The sequence below is a fragment of the Orcinus orca genome, chromosome 5, assembly GCF_937001465.1.
Source record: "Orcinus orca chromosome 5, mOrcOrc1.1, whole genome shotgun sequence".
In the NCBI taxonomy this organism is placed as follows: Eukaryota; Metazoa; Chordata; class Mammalia; order Artiodactyla; family Delphinidae; genus Orcinus; species Orcinus orca.
The window spans coordinates 92,496,115-92,520,492 of NC_064563.1; positions in this window are offsets into that span (position 1 = coordinate 92,496,115).

Here is a 24,378-nt window from a genome sequence, read left to right on the forward strand (position 1 = left end):
CAGCACTATTTACAATAGCCAGGACATGGAAGCAACCTAAATGTCCATCGACAGAGGAATGGGTAAAGAAGATGTGGTACATATATACAATGTAATATTACTCAGACATAAAAAAGAACAAAATAATGCCATTTGCAGCAACATGGATGGACTTAGAGACTGTCATACTGAGTGAAGTTAAGTTAGACAAAGAAAGACAAATATCATATGATATCGCTTATATGTGAAATCTAAAAAAAGGCTACAAATGAACTTGTGTACAAAATAGAAATAGAGTTACAGATGTAGAAAACAAACTTATGGTTATCAGGGGGTAAAGGGGGAGGGAGGGATAAACTGGGAGATTGGGATTGACATATACGCACTACTATATATAAAATAGATAACTAATGAGGACCTACTGTATAGCACAGGGAACTTTATTCATTAAATAGTCTTTAATGGCCTATATGGGAAAAGAATCTAAAAAGGAGTGTATATATGTATAACTGATTCACTTTACTGCACACCTGAAACTAACACAACATTTTAAATCAACTATATACTCCAATTAAAAAAAAAAAAAAAAAGGATGCCTCTGTGGCAAATCCCAACAGATTTGCAGCATGGACTCTTGAAGAGTTTTGGTGTAATTTTGTTTCTTTTATAGATGCTTGAAAAGCAGTTCCTGGTGTGCTCCTGGGGCCTGGTAGAGCCTAAGCGGCTGACTGAGACACCAACTGACTGTAACTAGAAGCTGTCCACAGTAAGTTGGTACTGTCACACCTTCCAGCTCACATTGTTGAGCAGGAGCAGCACCAACGTACAATATGCTAGAAATTATACATTAAGTGTAGAATCTGTGCAAGTCCAGAAGCCAAGAGTAAATTACACAGTTGGCCCAAGCTAACCAAGTTGTCCACCACTGTTGCGTATAATGTCTCGTTCAGCATATACTTAAGGCCTCATGGAGTGTGAATGGTGAAGGTGGTAGGAAGGTATCTTCAAGCAATGGATGGAGAAGAATAAAACTCTGGCCTGGTTCATAAATGACTCATCTCTATATGACAGTGTGAATAAAAGTATACAGCTGCTTCAGTCAGCTTCACTTGTGGGTAGACAGATACATAGTCTAAGGACAGCAGTTGAGAAAAAGTCCTCTCAGAAAGTAGAAAAGTATACTTGTTCATTATTTTTACCTAGGTGGAGAAGTGGACAGAAGTAAAACTTTCTGTTTAAAGTATATACTGAAGATATATATATATATCATATATATGATAAATAATATTATGTATAACAAATATTAATAACTAATTAATATTAATATATCAATAGTAATTAATATATTAATGTTGCTCTTACCGAATTGAGGCATGGAAGAGTATCTCTGGAAATCAGTAGATGCACTGATGTAATTGTTGTATTATTTTCACTGATAAAAGTACATGGGCAATTGGGTCAACACAGTTTGACAATGTCAAGGTAACCAAGGATCAGACCCACAGTAATAGAAGTCTGGGTTTCTTCATTAGCCACATAACTTTGACCAATTGATTTGGTTGTGGGTTAGTGAAATCTGGGTGGTGAAAGAAGATGATGAATATCTAATTCTCATAGAAGTATGGATGGAATATATAATTAGAAAGTATAATAAGGTAAAAAAGTATGATATAACCAAAACTTACTTTATATAGCAAAATTATAAAGAGACATTTTACTTCAGAATGTAGTTGAATTTCACAATGTGATTTTTCTTTTGTCTTTAGACCTAATATGTTTTAGACCTAATATGTTTTCTTGGATATGGCTCTTACATATGGAATTATGCAAGGTATTCCATTTTAGCCAAAATTTAGAAGCCAAAGACTGTTACTCAAAGTGAGGCTTCTTTTTCGTTTCACTGACCCTTTTCGTAGTCACATTCAATATTCTTTGGATAAAGGCATCTAGAGTACTGGCAGAATTGCAAGCTGTGGAATCATCCAGATGTGTTACTGAATGCTAGTCCCTAATTGTCACCAAGTTTTAGCTTTCATAAAATCTGAATTTTATAAAAGCTACTTTGCAGTGTTGAACCTAGTTTTCTAAGCCTTAGTTTTAGCCTTTATAAAGAGGCAATAATCAGACTTTGTCATACTGTTGTGATGATTATGTGAAAAACACCACAGGAGCATAACGTATTATCTATAAAATAATATAAACATGTCATAAATATTAGACAATTTCTCCCACTATACCTGAGAAAGGGTATAAATGAGCCACTGTGCATGGCTAGGCAGGTTGTTGAACTGAATTACTTCAGACATTTATTATTTAAGACTAATCATTAACTAACAAACACTTCAGATATGTTTGTAATTATATGGGAGGGAGGTCCAGAATTTACAAATTTATTTGCTAATCAAAGGAAGGTGTTGGCATAAATATTCCAAATGAGACAAGAAATAAACCATTTTAATTTACTTTCTTTTATATACGGTGTCCACTTTTTAACTTTTGAATAATATCTCCCAGAAGTAAGTACTGAAGTATTTAAGATTTAAAAAAATATAAAATCATTGTCTCATGTTAAAATATACATTTGAAAATTATTTTCTGCCAAATAATACACACATTATAAGTGATATACTCACTAATTTCCACCAAAGTGACCATTTAACAGGAAAGCAATTAAAATAATTGTCAGATAATTTTAGTAATTAAAATTTGAAAAAAACTTATAATCTTTATAAGCTTCCAAATCAGTTTAATTAAATGCTGATATTATAATGTGGTCTGTAAATAATCACTGCTATTTACAAATACTTATTTTCATAAAATGGGACTTCCAAAATTTCATGTAGCCAAAATATAGAAATAATTATATGCCAAGGCTTAAATTATTCACTCTAAGTGGCAGCATGAGAGGATTAAATCAGTGCTACTCAGTCAGTGATCCACAGACCACACTTTGAATAGCACAGGTTTTAAAAGGTAGTTGAAAGTACCTAGATAAGGTTAAAACTTAAGTTTGTTTCTGATAGACTTGGGTATGTTTTTATTCAACAATTACAATGTGAAAAATGACCTAAAGAAAATAGTGACAAGTCAGTGAAATTTTCATAAAACAAAACCCTGAATTATAGTGCATATATATACACATCTATGCTTATATAATAATACTATGATGCATAACATTACAAATAACATAGTCCAGAGAAAGGAAAGGGGAGAAATCCTGAAGGATCAGCTTCTAGACAAAGAAACTCAAACAGTGGAAGACTTCAGTGGATACATTCCTATTGTAATGGTTAATTTTATGTGTCAATTTGGCTGGGCCACAGTGTCCAGATATTTGGTCAAACATTATTCTGTTTCTACAAGAATGTTTTTGGATGAAATTAACATTTAAATCAGTTGACTCTGACTAAAGCAGATTGCTCTCCATAATGTGGGTGGGCCTCATCCAATCAGTTGAAGGTCTGAATACAATCAAAGACTGACCTAGCAAGAAGGAATGCTCCAGTAGATGGTCTTTGGACTTGAACTGCAACATCAGCTCTTCCCTGGGTCTCCAGACTGACAGCCCACTCTGCAGATTTTGGATGTCCATTATTACATGAGACAATTCCTTAAATCAATCTCTCCTCTCTCTCTCTCTCTCTCTCTCTTTCTCTCACTCTCACTATATATATTGTTTCTGTTCTCTGGAGAACCTTGACTAATATACCTATAATTATGATTTTATTCTCTATTTATAATATATAGCTCAATTAAACATAATTTAAAAAGTCATTAAAATCACTTTCTTGTACGTACTCAGAAAACATGTGGCAAAAATAAGGCTTATAGGCAGGGAAAATACTATTCATCAGAGGAAAGGAGTAATTTTAAGACTAAAATGAAACAGCACTCATCCTCCATGTTGGGTTATATGCTTATCTCCTTAGGATATTCATAGCGAGTGGTTTTTATTCAAGGAGATGATCCAATCAGTGGTGGATCATGAGGGATAGCACTTTCTCATCCCTTTGGACATCATTGCTTTTTTACATTTTTTACATTTTTTACAGACATTCTAATCTATGGTATTACTGATAAATTACAAAGAATGATGAATATTGTCAGTGAAAAATGTCACAGAGGAAGAAAGGCCATCCTGAAACCATTTAATGACCAGATTAGAGTTTTAGAAACTTGGAGGCTTGGTCCTTAAAATATTCTACTGATAGAATCTTAAGTTTTTAAGGAGCTTTAAAGTTTAAAGGTATTCTGGTCTAATATGTCATCTGGTACTTGAATTCTGTCTATAACATCTTTTCTAAGACTCTGCTTGTCATGCTTAATGACAGCCACCCTATGGGAAATCTGGTAATACAGTAAAATTCATCTCCTTTTCTCCATTGACTCTACTTTTACTCTTTTGAGGTACATAAATATAATCTTTATTTTCAAATGTTCAAATATTTATAGACAATCTGAAGAAGATTAAAAACAGATAAGGCAGCCAAGTATTCCCAGTTTGTCAGTTACCAAAAATGTTCTTCTCAATGTGGTCTGAAGGACTGTGGATTTCTGTCACACATTTAGGTTTTATAAGAGAACAGTCCTACGAAAGCTTTTCTGATACTAAATCTAAGGGATGCGGACAAAATTTCTTCTTAGTATTGAATGGGATTATGTATACAAAACTTTTGGCATTATAGATGCATTCTAGTTTATTTTACCTGACAGAAAATAGTGGCAGATACAGGACAAAGTGTGGGAGAAAGGTAGCTCCTACAGGGAAATACAAGGTACTTCAGCTGAAACTCAAAAGGGCATCTTTGCCAGTATTTAATTCTTCAAAAGAAATTTTCTCTAGGTTAAAAGGAGCTGTTGAATAATAATATCTTGTATGTGCTTTTTCACATAGAAGATAACACCTCTAATAGGATTTAATTGTAAATAAATGTTCCAAGTGTTCTAAAGATTAACTTAGAATAAAAACATGCCTCCCACTGAATGAGCACTGCCCCTTTCTAACATAGCTAAGAGGGTCTTGTATGTTTCTCTTATTGGTAGCCTTCAACCCATAACTTCAAGCTAGCTATACATCAGGAGAATAGTATAATTAGAAGTTTAACTAGACTATATCTTATATTACTTTTTTGAACAGGACTGAATCTTATTTCCTTTTATATTTAATATTTCATGCGTGTTCATATTTCATGATACAGATATAACCAGACAAGTCATAGCTTCAGGAGCCAAACATCAGTATAACATTTATAAAAAAAAATTTTGTGATTGAGTTATATGTACATTTACAAAGAGAAAACCAACCAGATTACGGGCTACAGAATCATGGCAACAGCCCAGAAAGCCCTTGGGACCAACTGAACATTCAGTGGAACATCTTCTTGCCTGTCATTGCTAGACAGCCACTCAATTTAATGCATATGCATGTGCAACATTTATGGAAAAACCTACACTCAGCCAATATGCAACAGATTGCAACAAAAGGGAAATTATCTAAAGAAAATAAAATACGATCCTAAAAATGTTAGTGAGTAAAAAAAGAAGTAGAGGCATTTCTTTTCTCTCCAAAGTTAATCTCTCTTAATGTAACTACTACTTTGCCAGCTACATTACAGGACTCTCATGAAAAACTAACAGCTGTATACATTGAGGAATAAAGAGAAAAATGTTTAATATGATCATTTTCAATGCCAAAGTCCTCTCTCAAATTCTAAAGGCAAAGACAACAGGGGGCAAAAAAGAGATTTTATCAGGGTTAAGGAACTGGTATTTCTACTTTCATTCAATGGGACATTTTGATTCTACAAATGCTATTTTTGTCTTATTTTTGTTCCAGGCTTGACTGCCTATTTTATGGATGAAAAAACTCATGTAAATCATATGATAGAAAGCAATACAGATAAAGCATAATCACAAGGAGGGTTACGGAATTTGTAACTGTGTGTGGAGGGAATATTGTGATTAGATAACGACAATAAAAAATAACCTTCACCCTTGCCCTCACCAGGTAACAACCCTGCTTATTAGTATTATTCCTATCCTCATATTTCTTTTTTAAACAATTATATAATAAGCACCTCATATCTCCTCATCCATTTTTAGTGTAATGTTGTGACAAAGTGAAAAACAAAAGTGAGATAGTTGCAAAGAAAAGCAGGGCCTATACAGTGAAGGTTGTGCATCTGGAGGGAACAGAGTAAGCCTATGACAGAAGTTTCAGATCTCCAGGATCTGTTCCCAGTGTCTGATCTGTGCTGGACTCTAATGATGGGGCTTGATAACAGATGGGACCAGGGAAGAAGAACTGTAATCCACAAAGACCTACAGTGTAAATATAATTATGACAGACATGTCTTCTTACAGAAGCAGAATCATTGTCACTTTATACCTTAATCAGAGCTTTCATCAGATTTTTAAGTACTGAAGGGGCACAGATACAGTAAGGTTACGATTCTTGTGGAGAAATGTTTCATAGAGAAGTTAAATCTGAGCTGAAGTTTAAAGTGGGGGAATGGAGATGAATGTGAAGGGCATTCTGGAAAGAAGGAACAGCAAAATTGAAGGCATAGAGACTGGTGACCAAAATGATTATTTGGAAAGGGAAGGCAACTGAAAAAGAAATGAAATTAGTATTTATTGAGTACCTACAATGTTCCAAAAATTGTAATGAGTGCTTCTGTGTGTCATAATTTAATACTCACAAAAACTTTCCAAGTATCATCATCCCCCCCAATGGTGAAGACGGCTGTACACCAGTCAGTTACTTAATATATGCATTCTGTAGATAAGAATCCTATTTAGAAAATAGTCTTGTGTGACAGGAACTTACAACACACACATGAATATAAGAAGCAGCTAAAAAGGTAACTAAATTATAGATAAAACCTTTGATTTTTGTATTAGTTTTCTATGCCTGTGTAATCAATTGCGACAACTTTAGTGCTTAAAACAACTTTAGTGCTTCATTATTTCCCAATTTCTCTGGTTCAGGAATCTGGGCACAGTTTAACGGAGCTCACAGTTTAACTGAGGTCTCACAGGCTGCAATCAAGGTGTTGGTCAGCTGTATTCTCATCTGGAGGCTCAACTGGGAAAGAGCCCACTTTTCTGCTCAAAGAGTTGGCGCAGTTTAGTTTCTTGCAGCTGTAGGACTGAGCATTAGCTGCTTTTGCCGGCTGTTGAGTTATAAGCAACCCTCAGCTCCTCGCTGCTGCTCAAAGTTCCTAGAGACCCACCAAAGTTTCTTGCTATGTAATCCTATCGATAAGGCGCAAGTTACAGATTCTTCCCACGTTCAAGTGGAGAGGATAATACAGGGCATAAACACCCAGAGGTGGGGATAAATAGAGCCACCCTAGAGTCTATCCACCATGATTGCCATGTGTAGAATATTTAAACTCCATCTGATACAATTAGGAATTCATTAAAGATTTTTGAGTAGGGGAGGGAAATAATCAGAGTTGTGCTAAAAGGAGGAGAAAATTCAGCTTTGCTTTCAAATAGAAACAGGAGTATTAAGGAAATAAAACTTGAAGGTATTGTCTTGAAGGTACTGCCTTTCAAATGTTAGGCCATAGTTCACAGAGTGCTCCAGAAACCACTCTCCTCTGGTCATTTACAAGTTGAGAGGCCCATGAATTGCCCATGAGAGGCCCACTCCACGTGAAGAATTAATACCATCTCCTCCCAGTGTGTCCTCATGACCATGAATAATAAGGGTGAGAAAAGCAATAAAGAAAACTAGCATGCTCCCTTGAGAGACTCCTAGTTGCTAAGATGCACAATGCCTTGAGAAATTCAGCGTTGACTGAATTTTGTACAGTGGTGCAGTTTGCAAATTGGTCTGTGGGGTCAAACAGGACCCAGGGAAAATAGCAACTTGCAGCGAAGGTGACATATGAAATTTAGCCAGGGAACAACCTAAAATAAAGGCTATGCCTAGGTCCCCCAAACAAGAGAATAAAATGTTCAAGGGTACCAGAAGAGGACACAGAGTGAAACCTGCTAAGGAACTGATTAACCTAATCATAAACCAAGCATGCGGCAACTATACTGATAACTGCACTCTAGTGACTCACTTATAATGCCATTGCAGTGCACATTAGTCACCCTGCTGTCCTACTTGCCCAAAATATACTGCAGATTGCCAGTGTAGCAGCTGTTTTCTGCTTTTCAGAAATTATAAATGTTGTGGAAACAAAGGAGAATAAAGTATATACCTTCTTGTATTCTGCTAGCTTTACTGCTAAGTGCAGCTCAGTATTTTCTATTTAACAAATAAATATACGTTCCATGGAAAGACCCTTAATTTTTACAGATGTTCAGAATGTAAAAAAAAAGTTTCCCAAGCACTAATTAGAATATTTAGTTTCTATTATCCAGGGTAACCTTTCAGTGACAGGAATTATAGTGAGACTAATAAAACATCACTCCATAATGGGGTGATGATGGCCATTTAAAGCACTCTCTGTATTGGGAGAGATTTCTTGATGAAGTTGCTGATATGAAAATAAGACAAGGATCTTGAATCCTCAGGAATATGATATAAGGGCCTAGATGATTCTGCAGGAGGTGTGAAATAACTGTAAAATGGAACCTCTATTTGAGACGAGAACTGAGTTTTGAAAATAAAAGTCCATTCATTTAACAAGTGTTTCTTGTGGGCTTAAACTTTTACATACACTATGTTATACATGGGAGTTTCAAATGAATTAAACATTGGCTTTGCTCTCAAGGACTCATAATTTAGTGGCAATGATAAATATATAAATAAATAATGAAAATAAATTGTTGTAGCATTTCAATGAAGTATGCACCATAATACACCAAAATAAATTGCTCCTGCTACACAGATAGGAAGATTTCAGAAAAGAGGTGACATATGAGCTGGATTTGAAGGGAAAGAATGGGTTTGACAGGAGAGGAAGAAGGAAGGAAAGTAACATTTATCATGCACTCATTTAATGGGACACCAAGCAAGATGCTTATTTACATAATCTCCTTTAATTCTTTTTTTTTCTTAACATCTTTATTGGAGTATAATTGCTTTACAATGGTGTGTTAGTTTCTGTTTTATAACAAAGGGAATCAGTTATACATATACATATGTTCCCATATCTCTTCCCTCTTGCGTCTCCCTCCCTCCCACCCTCCCTATCCCACCCCTCTAGGTGGTCACAAACCACCCAGCTGATCTCCCCGTGCTATGCGGCTGCTTCCCACTAGCTATCTATTTTACGCATTTGGTAGTGTATATATGTCCATGCCACTCTCTCACTTTGTCCCAGTTTACCCTTCCCCATCCCCGTATCCTCAAGTCCATTCTCTAGTAGGTCTGTGTCTTGATTCCCATCTTGCCCCTAGGTTCTTCATGACCATTTTTTTTAGATTCCATATATATGTGTTAGCATACGGTATTTGTTTTTCTCTTTCTGACTTACTTCACTTTGTATGACAGACTCTAGGTCCATCCACCTCACTACAAATAACTCAATTTCGTTTCTTTTTATGGCTGAGTAATATTCCATTGTATATATGTGCCACATCTTCTTTATCCATTCATCTGTCAATGGACACCTAGGTTGCTTCCACGTCCTGGCTATTGTAAATAGTGCTGCAATGAACATTGTGGTACATGACTTATTTTGAATTATGTTTTTCTCAGGGTATAAGCACCAGTAATTTTTAGTTTTAAATACTGTACAAAGTTTTAAAGGATGGTTTCTGTGACTCAATCACTGTTCAGTGGATCTTTTAGGGTCCTCATTATAGTGTGGAGACACTTAAAGACTTAATTTTCAGACTTTGATTTTTAAGACCAAATTATTTGGGTTAAAAATCTATACTTTTAACATTTAAATATTAAAAGTTTAGACATTAAGACATTAAAAGTTGGCATCCTCATGGGAGGTTTATAATCATGAATAACTCATAATTTAGTACAATATCATCAAAAGATATTTAAGAAAATAGACAGGCTATTCCAAGCATTTGATTTTGCCAATATTCTCAACATTCTTATTTGCTTAAAATATAATCATATTTTAAATAAAAGTTAAATTTTAGTTGTATTTTGTGTGGTTTTAAAGAAGCTAAAACAGAAAAATGATACTTTAAATTATAAAATTCATTTTATTTCTCTTTCTAAGTTGAAAAATACATTAAAAATATAAAGATAACTTTGAATTGAGATATTTTAAAAATGAAGAATTTTTTTCTGAATAGTAATTGATAATGACTTATTTAAGATGACCCACTGGTTTTTGACTTTATTACAATTTTTACATAAGATTTTTCTATAATGCAGTTAGAAATTCCCTCCCCTTAAGACTTGATGCAACCTGTGCATCTCTTGAATTTCTATCCCTTTCTTTAATATAGGTTACTAAACTGTGTCTCACTATGAAGTCTGACCCATTCCTTGACTCTCAAATCTGAGTTCCAATCAAGTTCTCTCTTTGTTACACTTTATAAACATTTCAATGAAGCTTCCACCAATGAGCTGTTACAAACACTAAAGGCTTAGAATATTGTTTCCAAGAATATACTTTTTCTTTGTAAAATATGCCTTACATACCAAATAAATATAAGAGACTACAGTCCCCTGTAAGAGTGGAAGTACTGTAAAACAGCAATGTCATTGTACTAGAGAGGGCAATCCAATGGATTACTGAAAGGTTCAGTTTTAGTTTTTAGCTATGTAGGAATATAGTCTTATTAGTTCATGTTCACTATATTTTGACCCTCATTCAGCAGGGTAGTGTGAATGTGGCAGTGGTAGGGGTTAGGAATCTAGGTAGAAGCTCTGCCTCATAATCTCTCTAATGCCCCATAAAGCTTCACCTCTTTCTCTGACTCTGAGTATCCATTCTTCATGCTCCCTTCACCCACTGTTCTCTCATTGCCAGTGTTTGACTGTCTTTTGCTATAAAATTACTTTGAGATTAACTAGGTTCAAGAAACAGAAAAGTTAGGATTGGAAGTCAAACTACATACTGTTATTTTATCTGGGGTGGGTGGAAGTGTGTATGTGTGTGTGTGTGTGTGTGTGTGTGCGTGTCTATCTATATAATCTATTTCTCAGCTATCTCTCATGGTATCTATCTATTGAGAGGGAGGGTGGGACAGGAAGAGAGAAAGAGAAGACATACAGAGAGACAGAGGGATTAAGATATTTATTATTAAGATATAAATACATACATATATATATATATATATATATATATATACTATTAAGATAATTATAGGCAAAAAAAATCCCAAATAATATTCAAAGGTGCTTGAAATGTAGATTCACCTATGATGTATACAGAGTGACTCGTGGGGGAGAGGGGAGGAAAAGCAGTAAAGTCCTTTTGGAACACAACTATCTATGGAAAGTTATCTCCTATTTGATGACTGGAAAATCTTCGCATGTTGAAGTGAGGACAGTGTACTCTTCTACATTGGTTACTATGTAGGTTTATAAGGCCTGCAATCCCCCGGAACAATACTCACTTCCTTTTGGTAAAAGCCATTTGGAGACTGGGTGTGGGATGACAGGGACGCAACACAGAACTTATGGTTGTAATTGCATCTGTCATAGATGTTGTAAATGTGAGTGAAGGAGGGACAAGAGAGAGCTGGACTCAGTCTTGTTAACCCATTCTAATGTGGAAAAATTAGAATTCTATTATTGTGAAAAATTTTCCTATGTGTGGAAAAATGGTTTATTTTAACAAAGTGAGCGTAATTTTTGTTCATTGTTCATAAGGGGACTTTATATTATATTTAGTGTTCCTTAACTACTGTATTTCTTTTAATTTTTACTTTTTTGGGTAATGTCTGTAAAAACGTTTTCTGTGTGTTTTTAAATACAAGGTTTAATTTTAATGAAATAAATCTACACTAAAAATCTTTGTGCCATGTTTTCACCTGATTTGACCTGAATGTGATTTAAATTTATTCGTGACCTCCATTACTTCCACTACAGCAATCATTTAAGAAATAATGTTTTTTAAATATCATGATACTATAAAGATATGTATTAATAGTGTTTTATAATCTACAGAGCTGTTTACATAAATGATTTTGTCTCCACTTGGGTTCATTGAGGTGGATAAGGATTATTATTTCCCTTTTACAGAAAATATACCAGAGACACAGAAAGATTAAGTAGCTTGGATAAATTTTTCAGGGCCAGAGTGAAGTTTTAATAATATAATTAGTGATAATTAGGCAATGGCAGTGTGATTTTGTGGAAAAGGTCTGAAAAACTTAGATTCAGAGCCATACTTTGAAAGTTACTGTGTGATCTTGGTCAAGTAATTAAACCCAGTGAGCCCAAGTTTTACTGACTGTCAGTAGAGATAATAATAATTACCTCACAGAAAGATCATGAATGTAGAAATAATATACTTAAAGCAAATAGTAGGGAAACGGTGCCTATTATGTGGTCAGTGAATTGCAGTTCATTGACCACCCTTCCTGTTGAACATATACTAATGAGCCTTTTCTTCACACTCAAAAAGCATGCATGCCAGGCTTCTTATTATTGAACCCCCCTCCCTCCCAGTACTGGGGTTTCATCAGATAAACCTAGAGAAAAATCCTGGCTTTGAAAATTTCATAGCAGAAGAACAACTTTTCTGAAAACTTTCAGCTGAAAAATCTATAACTAAATGGGCAGGGTTAAATTCTCATTTTTTTAAAATACCAAAAAGTGGAGTAGAGTAAAAAAGCCACTCTTAGTCTTAGACATCTTAGAGTCTCAGACATCCTGAACTTGCTTGGTTCCAAAGATGCTCATGGAGGTATCTCATGGAGGAGGAGGGTCCTAGACACAAGGCCAGCAATGGCAAAGTCATGTAAGCTTAGTGGAGAGATAATCATAGGTCTGTGAGTTTCAGGGAAGCTGTTATACCAACCTGGGGGCTGACAAGAGCAGAACCTCTGCCCATAGCTTTAGTGTTGCTGGGGAAAAATGGAATATACTCTAAGTGTCTTTCCTTTTAATAAAAATCCCTTGGTAGGCATTTTACACAGCATGTTTGAAGAGCGAACTGTTGTCTTCCTCCCTGGCTACTTAGAAGAAGGATTTTCATATGTTTCTGAAACATAGGAAAGTTGATAGGAATACCTAGAGTCACAACTGTTTATTATTTTTAATTAATCAATTAATATTGAAAAGGCAACCAGCAGGAGAGGGCTGAAATAAACAGAAGTTGAATACTCAGTGAAAGAGAACACCTCTTTTAACTGCAGTGAATCATGCCATATAAACACAGTAAAAAATTTCAAACATTAACAGCCCCAGATACTCAACAAAAACAACAGAAGAAAAATCTAAAAGTAGAATTGTTTTGATATTCTGAAGAGGTTTCTCAAGTAGAATTGGCAACCTTGGACTGAAAAGACCTTCAATTAACTTTCTCGGATCTTACCTTACATGCGTTTATCTTAGAAAAAGATAGAATTGAAAAAAATAAGCTTTCATTCTTCTGTAACATCCTATTTCCTCATGCACTCCCTGCTCCAGATTCTGCTTTAGGTATTATCATCCTACAATTCATTTGTATGTTAAGCTCCTTAATATCTTTACTAGTATATTACCGTGTGCCATTATTTAATTAAAGAATAATTATAGGACACTGACATAATAAACCCTCAGATGAATGAGCAATTCACTTTCAAGAGAAAAGCATTTGGACTCAGCTGTGCAACGGAAAGTAATCTCTTTCAATAACACCACAGGCTTGGGGAATGATAGTTATCTAAAAGAACATAAACACATTTGACTTTGAAAGGTTAGAAACATCCAGAATCTCTTTCTTACTTGCAGGGGAAAAGAAATTCCTAATTATAAACATAATTTAAAAGTGCCCTGTTGACTTAAATATGAAGATATTTAAGATCTTTTACATGCTTTAGAAATGACAAAGCAGTGAATACAGAAGCAGACAATAAAACTACAGAGCAAGAAGTGTTCTGTTGCAAGAATTAGGTTAGCAGACACCACATATACACCAGCAATCAGGGATTTATAATTTTATACATATATATAAACAAACACACGCACACTAAACTAAGCCTCTCTGTTTATATGGGTTCACAATTTTTGTGTCAGAAGCAGAGATTCCAACACAGTGGAGAGAATACAGGACAAAGCACAGAAGCAGATTATACATGTTGATCAGATTTTTAAGTAATAGAGTGTTAAGAGATCTATATTGTGCTTCTGGAATCGAAGACGGGATTAGGGTTTTTCAAATATGACTAGCAAAAATATTTCAGGATTCAAAAGTTAATCACATTCTTTGATGTTAGTTCAGGGCTGGGTCCTAATTAGCCAAATTGATGTTGAAAAGGGCTATTTAATATAGTTTCTAAGTAGGTTCACTTTTAAAATGAAATGTATGTTCTATTTCAATATGCTCATGAATGTGGTCACAATTAATTACATTCCTTATAATGTAATTGTGAATTTCTATTTTGAGACAAGAATGCAGTAATTTCTACTTTCTTCACCTTTGGAGAATGAATGAACCCAGAGAATAACATCATATTCTATAAACAAGATTCAACTAAAGTAATGATGCTATAACTAAGTGTTAAAGTATAAGTTATAACACAAGTTTCTTTGTCATTTCTAAATAGCCTTCTCTAATTTTCACTGTTTGTCATACTGATTTGGAATGCACATTAAAAATCAAGTGCAAATATCTTTAAAAGTCAACTCCATCTCAGTGGAGATTGGAAAGGTCTGAAGTCATGCATCAAACAGCAAAATAGTCACAAGAGGGAAATAACTCTGTAATCTTTGTCCGCTTAGGACAAATTCCTGCTGCCTAAATTTCAGTTTACCATCAGTATACCTAAACTTAGGGAACGACTGACTTTAGAATAGTGTTCTCCACTATTCTATTCGTCTATTCTGATGGCCTAACACAAGTCCTGGCCCCTTCTTCATGGCCACCACTTCTCCCACCTCCATACTCCCTCTCTTCTATCTACCAAGCACTTTCAGCAAGTAGGACTCAGGGCAACTGTGAGCCAGAGAGAAGGGCAAGAAACACATCGAGCGATGGCAAAGACAGTAATATAATACTAAAATTTATACCTTAATTCAACTTATGTACTAGGTATTGGATACGAACTTTATATCTTATTGTTATTTGGAAGATTAATTACAAAGAATGTAAATGATTATTATTTACTATCCCTGTTTAACAGGATACTGAACAGAGAGGCACTGAATGACTTGTCCAAGATCCCACATCTAGGAAGTTCATGAGCTGAGATCAAACCCTGGAAATACGACTTCAAAATTCTGACTCCACCACTCTACTAATTTGAAAATATCACAATCAATTTTTAAAACAGCCTGAAAAGAGATTAGATGGTTAATGAAATGATTTACAAAAGCCTAAAAAGTTTTTGGCCCTTTCAGTTATGTGGTGTACTTAAGAAGAAGATCTGAAAGAAATACAAGAAGTTTCCTTCGCAAAAAAAAAAAAAAAAATGTTGTGTAGCTTCCACTCAGTACAATAAAAATATATTTATTTATTCAACAAATATACTTTTTGAACCTAACACGTACCACACACTATTCTAGGTACTTGGGATAGAGTAGTGAATAAATAGGCAAAAGTCCCTGCCTTTGTAAAGTGACATTCTACTGGAGAAAGACAGATATTACAATAAGTTAGGAGGTAGTAAATTTTATAGAGAAAAGAAAAACAGTAGGGAGGAGTGATGAGGAATTACATTCTAAGTAGGGTAGTCTGGAACATCCTTATAAAACATGCCATTTAAGCAAAAACTTGGAAATGATGGAGCAAGCTTTAGAAGGACTGGGAGGAAGAGTACTTAAGGCAGAGGAAACATTAAGGCAAAGGCACTGATGGGGGAGAATGCCAGACATGTTCAAGGTGCTGGGGGGCCAGCATGGAAGGAGCAGAATCGGCCAGGGGCACAACTGGAATAGATAGGGCTTGAAAGGTAATGGGGAGACAGATATCACAGGGTGTGTAGAGCATAAGAAGGGCTTTGATTTTTACTCTGAATGAGATGAAGAGACATCAGAGAGTTCTGAGTGAGAGACATAATCACATTTACATTTAATAGCATCACTCTGGCTTCTCTGTTGAGCATAGGCTACAAGACAGAAATTGAGGAGAAAGAAGGCGGCTAAAGGCAGCGCTTTCACTGAGAAATAAAGGAGGTAGCCCGTGGAGATGGCTGGTGAGGGTGGTGACAAGTGGTACAATTTAAGACATATTTTGAAAGTAAAGCTGAAAGGACTTTCTAGTGGGTTCAATGTGAGCAATGAGAGTTTCTTTTTTGATATGTTGAGTTTGAGATGTCTATTAAATATCGAACAGAGATGAAAAGTAGGAAGTTGAATATACAGATTTGGTGTTCAAGAGAAGGTCAAGCTGGAGATGAAATTTTAGGGGTCGTCAGCATAGGACCATTATTTAAAATCACAGCACTGGATAAGTGAGTGCAGACTGAGAAGTGAAAAGGTCAAAGGCCTGAATCTCGGGGCATTCTGAAGAAGTTTAGAGATCAGGAAAAAGATAAAGAACAACTAAAGGAAAATGTAAAGGAGGGACCAGTTGGTAGTAGAAAACCAGGAATGTACACCATTGAAAAAAAAAAAGTATTACTTGCTAAAAGTCTAAGTAAGATAATGACTGAGCATGAACGACTGAATTAAGTAACATGGAGGTCTTTGGTTATACGTATCAGTTTCAGTGGAGTGATGGGAATGGAATGTCTATTGGAGTGAATTTAAGAGAGTCTGGAAAGAAAGGAATTGGTAGTAGTGAGTATTGATTACTTTGGGGGCATTTTTCTATAAGGACAAACAGTGAAATAGATGGTAACTACAATGGGCTTGGGATCAAAACAATTTTTTTAAGATATAAATATTGGCCTGTTTGAATGTTGATGGGCTTGATCCAGGAAGAGAGAATTTTGCTGATATACGAGAAAGACTGCATAAGCAAGATCCTTGAGTAAGAGAGAGGGATGGGATCTTGTACTTCAGTGGAGAATCTACCCTTAAAGAGTAACAGAGGGAGTTGATAATAACAGGAGGGAAGTCCAAGTATGTAGGTTTGGATGTTGGTAGGAGAGTAGATGTGGTGGTGGGTGTTCAATGCCTTGAATTTTCCAGCAAGGTAGAAAGAAAGGACACCCTGTAAGGAAGAGAACTATTTGACCTCAACACATAAGGCAACACTTTTGGTTTTCCTTTTGCTCCCATAACAGTTTGGCACTGACTGTATTGCTACACCTGTGTGTTTGTTTGTTTGTTTGTTTGTTTGTTTTTCTCATCCACTCCAGTTTTAAATCCCTTTTAACATTTTTCTAAGGAACTTGAATGTATTAGGTCTTTTGGTAGTAAATATCCTCATTGGGAAGTGCAGCAACAGAGGATCTACAGCAATATTGGAATTCAGCCATAAGTACCAGGAAACCCTCTTAAATCTCTGACTCTGCAGTCTTTTCAACAGTAGCCACTTCCAACAGAGGATGAACACAGGGTACCTGGCAATGGCTGCTTAAGGTGAACATAACAAAGAAGTCAGGAAAATAACATTAGGGAAGACATTGCTGCTCAACAGGAGGTGTCCCTTCAATAAAGTTCTCTTGAGACCTCCCTGGTGCTCCAGTGGTTACGAATCTGCCTTCCAATGCAGGGGACATGGGTTTGATCCCTGGTTGGGGAACTAAGAACTCACATGCTGCTACAGGGCAACTAAGCCCACATGCAACAACTAGAGAAGCCTGCGTGCCACAATGAAGACCCAGTGCAGCCAAAAAATTTTTTTAAAAATAAAAAAAAAAGTTATCTTTTTTTCAGTTAGTCATGTTGCCAGAAAGTATCAAAGTAGCATTATAATCTGAGACAGATGCTGTGCTGTTTTATTTATTCACACTATTAACAACGTGGGGTTTAACTCCTCTGACCTCAGAAGTAACTTCAACTGCCAATGGAAATTACCCAATTTTAGCATTGTTCAAAAAGTGAAGATGTAGACAAAATTCATTATTTTTTATATGCAAAATAAACTTCAGAAGCAAATACAGCCACTATTTCCTATGAAACAACCTACATAAAATAAATCTTCCCTTCCAAGTGACTGGATAGTTTGAAATAATTGTGGACATTTTTGTCCTCAATTTAAGAAAAGTATCTTTTCTGGGTGTACAAAACAGCCATTTTGCTAAATGTAAAACTGAAAGATGATCTCCTATACTGTACACTTTTTTAAATTTTTCTTTAAGCTGTTTTGGAGAAGGTTATGGTCTTTGGCCCGAGATCCTTACCGCAAACCACTATTATGCTCCAAGTTCAAACAATTTGCTCTAAGGAGAGAAATAATATGCATCCTCATTACTGACAGCTATAAAGAAATGAAATGTATCTGTTAAATTCCCCTCTTTACCTCCTTACATTTGCATATTCTTAAACGATTGGCCTAATAGCAGGAGGATGGAAAATAATTCCATCGCTATTCATTTTTGCCAGTTTTTTAGCTTAATCATTGCATATAGATGTGGATGACTGAATATGACATATAATTAAGTATTCAATCTATAGTTATTAATGACAGAGAAGGTAAAACTTGACTTATACTGGCCCATTACTTACCTTTAATCTTACACTATTGGTATTTTTTAAAAGTTCAAATAAGTAATATAAAAAAAATTGAAGTTCAGAAAAAGATTTAAAGAAATTTTACACCACAGTGAGTTGAGTCAAAAGGGGAAAACACTTTACATTTACATAAAACACCGATGAATTATCAGTCACCTTTCAAACATTGTGTTTTAAATATCTACTCTGAGACTCTTGGCTAAGCTATGATCAGAGAGCAGTAAACTATCTGAATGTAGCTAACTGTAATTTGAAGAAATATTTAATAATTCCATTTAGATGCTAATCTGCTATCTAGATAAATTCATCATTATTTTGATAGGCCATATCAATGTATGACTCTGGGAACCATCAGGATTAATTTTATTTATTGTGTATGTGGTGGTGTTTATTCTACATCGGTCCTAGAATATGTATTAGAGCTCTTCACTATAAATTATGTTTGTAACACATAACCCATAATTTCAATATCTGTTTATATACCTGTTTTTAAAAATACTGGATTGACTTCAATCACCAGTATATATATGGTATCATAAGGGTCCATTTATTTTTTTTCCCAGACAACCCGCTGGGGTGTTTTTGGTTTTGTTTTGTTTTGTTTTCCTTTCACAGATTCTCTGATGCAGTTTCTAACTTTGGTAGATTTGTTATACTTGTTGGACTCCAAGTTTCTGGGAGGACTTAATCAAAAGAGAGAAGAAGAATGTCATTTCCAAGTGACTTAATACAACTCTTGACAGTATCCTATACAGTGTTTCTGTATCCTATACAATGTTCTTAGCAAACTAATAGCAAGTGTTTTTCAATACAATGTAATTTCTCTTAACAGTTCTTTTATTCTCCTTCCACATTTAGCATTTTTCCTCTCCCAATTACTTTTCTTTACCATTAATCAATTATTCCTTTTGCTAACTCTTATTTCTCTAATCTGATTTATATAAGGCATAATGTGTTCAATAGCTCATCCCTATCTTTAGATCATCTGTTTCTTCCCATTTTTTTCATGTAGCTAATGTTCTCTTGTTCATTTTTTCATTTATATTCTATTTCTAGTACCTATCATTTGCCTTATGTTTCTTCTCTTTGCTTCTCAGTTGCTCTAGAGAAGAAGGGGAGGAGAGAAAGAGAACCAACATTCTGAACTCATTCAACCAGCAGGGCACTATGTTAGGTGCTTTATATCTATCGAGCAATTTAATTTTCACAGCAAACATATGAAATATACAGTACATATCTGAATATATAATACATAAACAAGGATTAAAATCTCAGTCTCAAAAATATATCTTATCCAAACTATGTATTTATTAAGCGGATAAAACAACATTCAAACTCAGGTCACATACTGGTCAGTTTGTTCATCTCACCTTGCCATTCTCCTACCACTATCACTGGGAAGAACTTAATCATAAACCACTTGTACTGGCTATTTCTATTCCCAGCAGGGTCTGCCTGCCTGTTGAGTGCCACTAGCACCTCCTCTTCCAGACATTGCTACTGCCAGGCAGGATATTCAAAGCATATTGCTATGCCCTAATATTGTTAGAAATTCTTAGTGGAATCTTTCTTTTGGCACATAAGACTAAAACAAAAGTCCATATAGATTTGGGCCTGGAAACAAATCTGAGTGACCACTGCTATGTTAGAAACTAAGATTTTGTAGGAGTCATATGTGTTCACTTATCTCGTTTCTTATCATGTGCTTTCTTCTAACAGACACATATCTCATTTCCATCATTTAGACTAAAAATTATTAATAACTTCTATAATATTATATGAAAGTTGCAGTTATAAGTCATAAAGTGGGGAAATATAGTTCTTAGCTATGATAAATCTCTAGTATATCCTGAAAAGCTACAGAAACTTAAATGCATCTAACCAACACCAATCTAGGCCCATTCTGTGTGAGAAATACACAAATAGTCTCTCTTCTCTCAGAGTTAGAAACCGATTAGGACCTTATTATTCTGTTATGTTCAAGGTGGATAAAACCCCCTTTAAGAAATCTCAAGGATAAAGCAATCAACCAAATTTTAAGAGAGTGAGTAATGCCACATGTGTGCCGCATACTATAAGTATTTGGTAGCATATTTTTTAAAATTACGTCATTGATTCCAAGCTCTGACAACTTCACAGCTGCTTTACCTGTGTCCTAATCAAAGAGCAATTAAAGCATCCTGTGTAAGAAATGTTATATCATATGATTGTCCACATGGGCTCAACTTTAAGAATCATCAGCATAATTGATAAAACAATTCTAAATACCAAGTATGCAAAAACTGATGGGACAAAGACTGGTGTTAAGAGATCACAGGAATCAAAGACATTCAGATACAACTGTACTTGGAGAAAAGCATTGTGGGCAAAGAATTTGGATCTTTCATCTGGTGTACTGGAAAGCCACAATTCACATATCTTTATACCACTTTTTCTCAACACTTTTCCAACAATTTTCTGCAAGTAAGAACTAAGCCTTTGTATTCTATGCACGAACTACAGGATATGAGCACATAGCTACTCCTTTCATCTGAAACCAATACATGTCACTACAAATGGAGCACATAGCACAAGTGATGGTGGAGATGGACAGCACTGTGGCTCCATATGTGCTCAAAGAATCGAAAATGTGTTGCTGCATTATTAAATTTGCGAGACATTTCTCACACATTTTTCAAACAACTTTTCAGGTATTATCTTGTGAAATAAGTATCCAAAAAATGTCTCATCATACCTACAGTTTGGACTGTCAGAACTAGCTGTGCCTACTAGAATGGATGCCAGGTTACGGGAATTGAGAGAGAGGATGAGGTCAGTGCAAACCTCTCAGAGAATGCCCCAGATTGGAGGGGAATGGTAGGGTGTGGGAACACATCCTGATGTAGGAGAGAATCAAGGTGTTTAGCTCCATCCTGGTAGAATTTATGAGGAATAATAGTGAATGGGACACTGTGATGATGTCAGCGTATCACTCAAATATCCTCATATCCAGATACAAAAAACTTTCATAGGTTCATTAACTTCTTCATTAATAATGTCATTCATTTATTCATTCACACACTCATTTCTATTGTGAATTCATTGTCTCAGTAGATCACAAAACAAACTATACAGTTACCCAAGCTAAAAACCTAGGTACCATTCCTGATTCCTTTCCTTCCCTCACCTTTCCCTTGCATTCAATTTTCCAGTTTCTATGTCTACTCACTTCAAATATCACCACCTCCTCAAGGGACCTTCAGTCAACACCCTGACCTAGAATAGCCTCTCACTCTCAATTTATTTCCATTACATCTCTTTGTTTATATATTTCCTTCTAATTTTTATCACCATCTGTCAGTATCATGTTTGTTCTTGTTCATGTCTATATTCCCCAAAGTGACCTAAACACAACTTTAAGTATTATGGCTAATGTATACATATTTATTTACTGAATATTTTCACTAGATGTCCCAAATTTTCAAGTTCTTTAAGAAAGGGCTTTAAGAAAAGCCCAGTACCAGACGGCTTCACAGGCGAATTCTATCAAATATTTAGAGAAGAGCTAACACTTATCCTTTTCAAACTCTTCCAAAATATAGCAAGGGAGGAACACTCCCAAACTCAGTCTACAAGACCACCATCACCCTGATACCAAAACCAGACAAAGATGTCACAAAGAAAACTACATGCCAATGTCACTGATGAACATAGATGCAAAAATCCTCAACAAAATACAAGCAAACAGAATCCAACAGCACATTAAAAGGATCATACACCATGATCAAGTGGGGTTTATCCCATGAATGCAAGGATTCTTCAGTATATGCAAATCAATCAACATGATACACCATATTAACAAATTGAAGGAGAAAAACCATATGATCATCTCAATCGATGCAGAGAAAACTTTTGACAAAATTCAGCACCCATTTATGATAAAAACCCTCCAGAAAGTAGGCATAGAGGGAACTTTCCTCAACATAATAAAGGCCATATATGACAAACCCACAGCCAACATCATCCTCAATGGTGAAAAATTGAAAGCATTCCCACTAAGATCGGGAACAAGACAAGGTTGCCCACTCTCACCACGATTATTCAACAGAGTTTTGGAAGTTTTAGCCACAGTAATCAGAGAAGAAAAAGAAATAAAAGAAATCCAAATTGGAAGAGAAGAAGTAAAGCTGTCACTGTTTGCAGATGACATGATAGTATACATAGAGAATCCTAAAGATGCTACCAGAAAATTACTAGAGCTAATCAATGAATTTGGTAAAGTAGCAGGATACAAAATTAATGCACAGAAATCTCTGGCATTCCTATACACCAATGATGAAAAACCTGAAAGTGAAATTAAGAAAACACTCCCATTTACCATTGCAACAAAAGGAATAAAACATCTAGGAATAAACCTACCTAAGGAGACAAAAGACCTGTATGCAGAAAATTATAAGACACTGATGAATGAAATTAAAGATGATACAAATAGATGGACAGATATACAATGTTCTTCAATTGGAAGAATCAACATTGTGAAAATGACTCTACTACCCAAAGCAATCTACAGATTCAATGCATTCCCTATCAAACTACCACTGGCATTTTTCACAGAACTAGAACAAAAAATTTCACAATTTATATGGAAACACAAAAGACTCTGAATGGCCAAGGCAATCTTGAGAAAGAAAAACGGAGCTGGAGGAATCAGGCTCCCAGGCTTCAGACTATACTACAAAGTGACAGTAATCAAGACAGTCTGGCACTGGCACAAAAACAGAAATATAGATCAATGGAACAGGATAGAAAGCGCAGAGATAAACCCACGCACATATGGTCAATTTATCTTTGATAAAGGAAGCAAGAATATACAGTGGAGAAAAGACAGCCTCTTCAATAAGTGGTGCTGGGAACACTGGACAGCTACATGTAAAAGGATGAAATTAGAACACTCCCTAACACCATACACAAAAATAAACTCAAAATGGATTAAAGACCTAAATGTAAGGCCAGACAATATCAAACTCTTAGAGGAAAACATAGGCAGAACACTCCATGACATAAATCACAGCAACATCCTTTTTAACCAAACCTCCTAGAGAAATGGAAATAAAAACAAAAATAAACAAATGGGACCTTTTGAAACTTAAAAGCTTTTGCACAGCAAAGGAAACCATAAACAAGACAAAAAGACAAGCCTCAGAATGGGAGAAAATATTAGCAAATGAAGCAACTGACAAAGGATTAATCTCCAAAACATACAAGCAACTCATGCAGTTCAATATCCAAAAAACCAACAACCCAGTCCAAAAATGGGCAGAAGACCTAAATAGACATTTCTCCAAAGAAGATATACAGATTGCCAACAAACACATGAAAGAATGCTCAACATCATTAATCATTAGAGAAATGCAAGTCAAAACTACAATGACATATCATCTCACACCAGTCAGAAGGACCATCACCAAAAAATCTACAAACAATATATGCTGGAGATGGTGTGGAGAAAAGGGAACACTCATGCACTGTTGGTGGGAATGTAAATTGATACAGTCACTATGGAGAACAGTATGGAGGTTCCTTAAAAAGCTAAAAATAGAACTAACATATGACCCAGCAATCCCACTACTGGGCATATACCCTGAGAAATCCATAATTCAAAAAGAGTCATGTACCAAAATGTTCACTGCAGCTCTATTTACAATAGCCAGGACATGGAAGCAACCTAAGTGTCCATCAACAGATGAATGGATAAAGAAGAAGTGGCACAT